Raw genomic sequence first — 8,537 nt, 5'->3', positions numbered from 1 at the left:
TTCTCTCAAATACGAGTATTATGGCAAATTCCCTGCTCTGTGTGCTGCCCAATGACTTTCTGTATGTATTTAATGTTTTTCATGAGATCTACGAATTTATTTTTTGTTATAACTTACCTCATATAGTTATGATTTAACCTTAATTCGTGGTTTAACGACATTGTACAATGTAGATAACGGGTACATACCACGATTAATTTGATGATTTTATTTGTCGATATTTGGACCCATCACCCAATTGTCACTTGCATTATCCACATTTGGTACGAACGGGAGCGGGTTGGGATTGGGTCGAAATATCGACTAATAAAATGATCAAACCATTGACTTAATAAGTACTTCGTATGGACAGGGCTATTGAACAAACAAAATGGCACCGAGTCAGTGGTACTGTAGTACCAATGCAACCGCAGTGACGTCTGGATTTCGAACGGGTCATTCATTAATATCTAAGAGGTGGCGCTGATTTATTTGGTTCCAAAACTGTGAAAAATTTTGTTCGCTTGCCCATATCTTGTCATTTATATTGATGGATCAAACTAATCGTGGTATGTCCCCGTTATCGACATTATAATATAATATCTATATACTGATTATCTAAAACTAATGAAATTTAGTAGTACCTGACTTGCACGAAATAGAGTGATACCCGAGAGATGAAAAAAAAACAGGGGCAAAATTGGGAAAACGAGCTAAAACTCACTGCAAGGGCGAATTCAAGAAATATGGCCACTAGTCAGGAACAGATGTCAGTGGAAGACGTCTTTGCCATGAAGGCAGATCAAAAAAGGTAGAAAAATAAGATAATCAAACATTATAATTAGCAGAATTCCGTAAAGCCAATTACAATTTAGATTTAGATTAAGTAATTTGGTCATTGTGTACAAAGTGTGCATCCAGCTATTTCTGAATAATTACGTGAGATTCTTCGAGAGGATTACATTCTACATCATCATCAGGAGGATACATACTATCCTATTGATGAAAATTTAATTAAAATCCGTTCAGTACTCTTCTCGCGCTTTACACATCATATAAATCACATTCACTCATAACCCGGCTGACTTTATATTAATTATGTAGAGATTTATTCGCAAATAATATCGCATTGTTTACTGTAATCCCTATAATACCTTATTATTTGCGTATTAACCTTTTCTGTGTATTCTTTATTATATTCATACATTATCCCATCCAGGATTGTCAAGGCGTTTTTGCGGTTAGCGTAAAAAGGTTAAAGATTAGGTACAGATCGACAGACAGATCCACTTTCGTATTTAAATTTTAGTAACGGGCTGCAATGTTTTGAAGCATGTTCGTAGGTGCTGTTTTACCCAAAGGTGCATATAAACACTGCGCCAATAATATCTACAGTTATAGTAGCCTGCTGCTACAGTGGTAGCCCGTAGCGCTACGCCGCCGGGCATATGGTCAGTGTCACATACCTATGCCTACACTGACAAGCGTACGAATAATAATATTATATCTTCACTTTTTAAGCTACACGAATGCCTATCTAGAGTCTTATAAATCTTTGGGAAGTATGTAATTATCTACCTATCTGCCTACCTGGATGTATTTGAGCCCGGCCAGAAGTAGATAGCTAGTTATGGACTTTTAACAAACTTACATAAAATTGCAAGTTAGCACAAATTTCGTCGTAGTCGAACAGAACACAATTAAGCGCCTAGTTGTCATTTCTAAAATCTATAAAGTTTGCAAGTTTGTTTGTAGGGGGTACCTAATCTCTGGAACTACTGAACCAACTTTGAAAAATCCTGAGGGCTATTATTTTATTCCAACAAAATTAGAGATCCCTACAAAAATTTAATAAGCTGCTCATACGAAACTGGGGTCATAATAAAGCACAATAGGTAGTTAGGTATTACTAGGGTATACGTAACGTTTATTCAAAGCGTCGCTCAATCTAGCTTTCAGACAGGTAGATATCTAGGTATATAATTAAAGAAACAGCGCTAACAAAAGTCATTAAGTCTAAAAGGATTTGTTCCTGCAGCGACATCCTTTGTTCCCGTAATAAACTGTCAGCGTACAAAAGAATTTTACGACGCGGGATGTGACTGAAATTCAGAGCTTTCCTTACATTGACCTCAGCAATTCGTTCTGTTTAATGTTTTATATTAAGAAAAATGAAGGGCTACTATGACCGAAATGGCGGATGTAAAGGATTTTTGGCTCACATCTATCTAGGATAGGTAGTGTCTAGGTATCTAGAGTCTGGCTAGCGAAAGATGAGGCTGGAAAAGCGCGGCAAATTTAAAAAATATAGTAAAAGTTAAAAATAGGTACTAATTATTTGCTCACGAACACATTTTAATTTTTTTTTGTGATATAAACACAAATTCACGGTTTTCGGATTTTTCCTATACTTGTGCTATAAGACCTACCTATACTTGTAGGTTTTCTTAATAGGCACGACAGACAGACAGATAGACACACAGACTGACAACAAAGTGATCCTATAAGTGTTCCTTTTTAGGGTTCCGTAGCCAAATGGCTAAAAACGGAACTCAGTGCGCGAGTCTGATTCGCACTTGGCCGGTTTTTTTCTTTTTGAGGTGCGGAACCCTAAAAAAGAACTAACTTGTCATTAAATAACAAATACAATGAGATTAGAAACACATTAACATCAATTTACCGTATAAATCCGTAATTCGCGCTACAAATCAGGCTTTTACATCTAACCCTTCGAAATAAATAAGGTATCAGCCTATCACGTCCCAACTCCCAACGTAGCTTAAAAGTGACATTATCTAATGAGCGGTCGATACCTACCTAGGGTAGATTGTGGACTTTGAAAATTATTAATCTTTTTAATTTTAATTCTATTTAAGTACCTAAGCCTTTTTTTTAACGCTGAAGGTATGTGGGACTCGCCGGCCGAGAGGCGACCGGAATACCCACTAAAACCCAGCGGCATTCCTGCACGTCGCCTGGCGACTGGGTCACGGGAACGCCGAAGCAAACCACCGCGACCCAGTCAGCGACATCCGCCGAGGCGGACCCTCCACCGGGGACCCCGCTCACGAGGTCCCCCACCACAGGACCATAAATTCTTCGTGGTTGTTTATAGAATAAAAAAATGGTCAAGTGCGAGTCTCGGACTGGCATACGAAGGGTTCTGTACCATCGCAAGAAATAACAGTTTTTTATTTGTATAGCGGCCATTTTGAAATTTATATTTGCTCTCTACCTATTTGGTACTGTTCATGAGATACAGCGAAGTAGCTTGGAGCTTACAGGTGCCAGGCCGGCACAGCGGGGAGCGGAGGAGCAGCAGTGGGGATCTCAGCTGTGCTAGTGACGTCTAGCCCCCGAGGGGGGAGAGTGAGCGTAAGGGACAAGGAGGAGACATAAAATAATTTGGAGTCAAGAAGGCGCCCCGGGAAAACGCCAAGAGCGAGTTCCAAACGGGTCCCTCCCGCGATTCGGCCCATATAACCGAGAGGTTGGTGGGGCACCTCCATGGGAGGTGGAGGGTTCATGAGATACAAACCGCTGACTGGCAGAGGGACGGATGGACATAGACATACGGACAGCGGTAGCTTAGAAGGTAACAGAGCTCCGTTGGCACCCTTCGGGTACGGAACCCTAAAAAGACGCCATGCACTTTACTCTGCGGATGGGCATTGCGCCTATGAACCACGTAGGACTCTTTGCAATCGCATAATGTGTATGTTCATACCTTAAATGTATAATTTATTGCTTATTTCACGCAGAGACATCATTAAAGAGAGCTAAGGTCAATTTGCCGGATCAACTCAGTTTACGAACCATAAAGAGCTATTTCCTCTTATTTATTTGCGAGAATTCAAAGGCTCGGTGTTATTTATACGGCTATACTGGTATTATAATATGCCTCCGGCTCTCTTTCATGTTTAGGAACTTTTTACCTAAATACCGAAAACATACATAAACGTCAATTAGGTTTTGCTTTTGATCAACGATGCAAAAAACTTACCGAGATCAAAAGGTTACAGGTTCTAAACGACGACCTCCTTTTTTGACGTTCACTCTGACGCAGTGATAAGCGCTGTGGTCTAATTAGTGGGAGGTCTCGCGTTCGATTCCCAGCAGGGGTCTGGAATTTTCGGCTTCAGCCGTGGGCTAGGTGGGAGGCTTCAGCCGTGGGCTAGTTACCACCCTACCGACAAAGCCGTGCCGCCAAGCGATTTTGTTCGCTAAGGCGTTTCTCTACGATGCCTTGTAGAAAACAAAGGGGTATGGGTTTAATAAGACTGCCATAGCCTTGCCATACCCAGATATAATCCGTGATTGGAGGGAAAACCAACAAACCAATAAACCAACAAACAAACACACTTTTGCATTTATAATAAGGGTACTGATATACCGTTTAAAAAATGCTAAGCATTTATAATAGGTACAAGAAATAACCGTAACAAAATGGAGCAACTAGGTGATCTATTTTATGCATTTTAAATATCCTAGTAAAAGCCACTTAAAAATAAACCGGGTTTCATTATATCGGTTAAGCGTGCCAACTTGGGTATTGTGAGCAAGCGAATAACGCAAAATATTCCTCTCATAATATTTGCATAAAGTTCGCTGCCAAAAGAGATAAGTAGGTTCTTTAAATTGTGAACATGAACATTGAACTGTGAATGAAATTGGAAAAGGATTGTTTTGTAGTACTTAATGAAGACTTGTTTACGAACAAAATGTTTGAATATTTAAATTAATTGGATAATTCGTTTTAGGCAAGCTTTTCATTTTCACACAAGGGGAAATGGAATTTTGCGCAAAGTTTTGACTTACAACTTACAAGTCATGCAATCTTTAGTAAGTAATATCACAGACACATCATACTTAACAGGTAGGTAGGCATACCACTCTATCAATAGTTTTGTAAACATAAAATATTAGCTTGAAACACTGTTGTACGTCAAAGGACTAAACTGACAGATGAGTGGGATCAAGACTTATGACTGAATTCCCGCGAGAAAGTGTACCTATTACTTATTTATTATGATTTTTAGGGTAGGGACCTCAAAAGGAAAAACGGAACCCTTATAGGATCACTTTGTTGTCAGTCTGTCTGTCAAGAAACCTGCAGGGTACTTCCCGTTTCCCGTTGACCTAGAATCATGAAATTTGGCATTTAGGTAGGTCTTATAGCAGACAATCGGGGAAAAACCGTGAATTTGTGGTTACATCACACAAAAAAAAAATTGTGGTCATGAAGTAATAATTAGTATTTTCAATTTCCGAAGTAAGATAAGTCAAGTGTGGTATGATATGAAAGGTCTTCACCTGTGCATTCAGAAACAGATTTTTATTTATTTTTATGCATCATAGTTAATTAGCGTGCAAAATGTTGAAAAAAACGGCTGTGGTACGGAACCGTCGTTGCGCGAGCATGACTCGCACTTGGCCTGTTTTTCATTTGAAATCTTTACTTTCCTCTGAGCCTGTTATATGGTTGATCAGTCCCTTGTTTTCTGACTACACAGTACACACCCTCGCATTCGACGCTGATTTACTAACAACTAAAATAATCAAAAACGATAATATTTAATACCTTTCGTGACAAATATGTTTCGTCGGCTATCTCAATAACGAACACTGTGTTTCACAAAATAATAACAATATTTTGGCTTTTCTTATGCTGCCTGTCGTAGCGTACTACATGTAGGTATGCCCAACAATAGAATCGCTTCTTTTCATAGCATAACTCATCCTAGAAACTGATGAAAAAAGGTTCGATGAGCTAACGAAAAAGAAGTGATCCTATATTGATGGCTTTCACACAAATGCTTTTGCATCCTCGCACATCCATGGTCCAGCAACCTTACCTAAATATTCTCTCAACTCAATAGGCTGTAAACAACAGTATAACCCTGTGGTTATACTGTTGTTACAAATGCATGACGTCAGAGCACAGATAATCTATCGGCCAAACATGGCCGACAGTGTTTTCACCTGTCTAAGAAAAATTTTTTTTTAAATTAAAGTTTTACGGTTTTTAGGGCGCAAAAAAATATAGTGTTAATTTTTTTGATATAATAGGACAAATATTAACCATTTAAGACCAACTTAAAAAAATTGTCAAGTAGCCTATTGAGGTAACTTGTCCATCCTATTAATATTATAAATGTGTGTAAATCTGTCTATATGTGTAAATATTATATCTGTTTGCCAACTTTTCTCGGCCAATCCTTACTCTTTTTGTAGAAATGGAATAAACATCGATATAAATGACAAGACATGGTCAAGCGAACAAAATTTTTCACGGTTTAGAAACCAAATAAATCAGCGCCACCTCTTAGATAACTACTAATGAACGACCCGTGTAAAATCCAGACGTCACTGAGGGTACATTGGTGCATAAGCACCAATGAGTCGGTGCCATTTTGTTTGTTCAATAACCCTGTCCATACGAAGTAATATACGAACCCCTTAACGGGATCGTGTCCTATTCTCCTGTAACCCTGTAAAGTCAATGGATAGGCTACTTTTTGTCACGGAAAATCGAAGGATTCCTACGGAATAGGTACTTACAATACCTAAATCCACATGGACGAAGTTGTTAGCATCTTGTAACAGATATATTTTGCATTCTGAAGACGAATATAGGCTATTTTTTATCCCAGGAAATGAAAGTTCCCACGGGATTTTTAAATAACCTAAATCCACGTTGACAATGTCACGGGCATCATTTAATTAGTACAGCGCTAGCTTGCATCCCGGACATGAATATCAGTCAGTAACTTTTTATTCTGGAAAATCAAAGAGATGCCATGGGATTTTTAGTTAACCGACGCGTACGTATATGAAGTTGCGGGCATTAGATATCTAAATCAAACCTAAAGAGCCTTGATTTAAAATCAAAAATTCAATGCTACCGATTTTTTTTTCGCAACTTTTCCGCTCGGAGCTCTGCCTGTAGATGTGTAGACAAACTTGCGCTTTAAAACAAGGCAATTAAGATCCAGTTTACTATAACGCGGAAGTGTTTCGATACTCGAATACTATCATAGTTGGTGAGACGTAAAATCTCGTACTAAGCGTACTGGTAGTATCATAAAGGTCACATCTCACTAGTGTAATATTTCAAAGTGTCACTGTGTATATGCCGCTCTGTCATACTTGCAGCATATTGCGGTGAATAATTCCTTTCTTGCTTATTATTTTACTGGCGGGTCGTGACTTTGTTTTATTGCGGAGTCAAGATGAAATTCCTGATGGATTAGTACGAAATACTTACCGCCTATGGTTGTACGATTGTTTTTATTTTTACCCAACTACGGCAAAGCCAAAAGGAAGGGTTTTCTTTTTCTTTAAAAAAGAATATTAGCCATGAATATTCCCCTTTCCTCTCCAACTAAGCGTCAAGCTTGTCCTAGGAGTAGGTACGACAATAGTGCAACGGGCGGGGTTTGAACCGTCGACCTTTCGGTTTTCAGTCCACTCCTCTACTCGTTGAGCTATTGAGGCTTAAAGGCTAATCTATGGGTTATGATTTTAGCAGTCTATGTATGTATGTATTATGATTGTGGTTCAAAGCCGAAGAAAACATCCGCATGCATTCATTCATTCATGTAATTTTCCTCGATTTTTCCCTAGATAGTTGGGTAGGGTATAAATTTTACCATACGATTCCCGTGATTTCATCCGCGTCTGAATAAAAGTCTGGTAGGATTTTTTCGATTTTCCTTGTCAAAAAGTATCCTATGTCCGTACGGCTCTGGGATACAAGCTATCTCTGTACAAATTTTCGTCAAACTCGGTTAAATAGATAGACTTTCGCATTTATAATATTAGTCAGTACGGATTGGTCTTTTTTGTATGCTTTGGTAGATTATATTATAGACAATAAATATCAGTACAATAGCTCCTAACTCGAGATGATTCTGAGCTATATTAGCGATTGTAGGTATAGGTTGTAATTAGTTAACCCATTAGTAGATTAGACCTACCTATTATTAATACGAGCTTTCACGAACTACCTACTGTTACAGACATAGTCATCAATCATGTAATAAACTAGCTAGTAGGTTATTTATTATCTATTAGAAGTAGCGTGTCTACACCCGTATATGCTCGAAATATTTTTGCGAAAAGAAGTAAAAAATAAAACACAATCCCCATCCAAATTAAAACCATCAAAGCGTACATCGTGTAAAAGAGTAGGATAAACAAAGTACATTTTTATCTAAACACACACACACACACATCAAATCAAAGTATCCATCCAATTTCAGTCTCGACACGCGTAGGGCGTTATTGAAAAGCGTAAAATTTAATATAAGTATACCAACACCCGATACAACGTGATCAAGATTTGGGAAAGTGATTACTTACGCTGTTTCATAAACAAAGGCCGTATAAGGTATCAGTATGATGTTAGAAACGCAACTACGCGTGAAATGCATTTTATGCCGACAAATTTGGCAAATTTTCCACTGAAATGGAGATACGAGTGCGCTGGAAAAGGTGTGACAAAGTTACAGTTATTTTTTGTGCCGATTCCAAGCACACCACTGAACGTGCCGGGA

Source organism: Maniola hyperantus, chromosome 5, assembly GCF_902806685.2.
Source record: "Maniola hyperantus chromosome 5, iAphHyp1.2, whole genome shotgun sequence".
Lineage (NCBI taxonomy): Eukaryota > Metazoa > Arthropoda > Insecta > Lepidoptera > Nymphalidae > Maniola > Maniola hyperantus.
Note: the sequence above shows the minus strand (reverse complement) of the source record.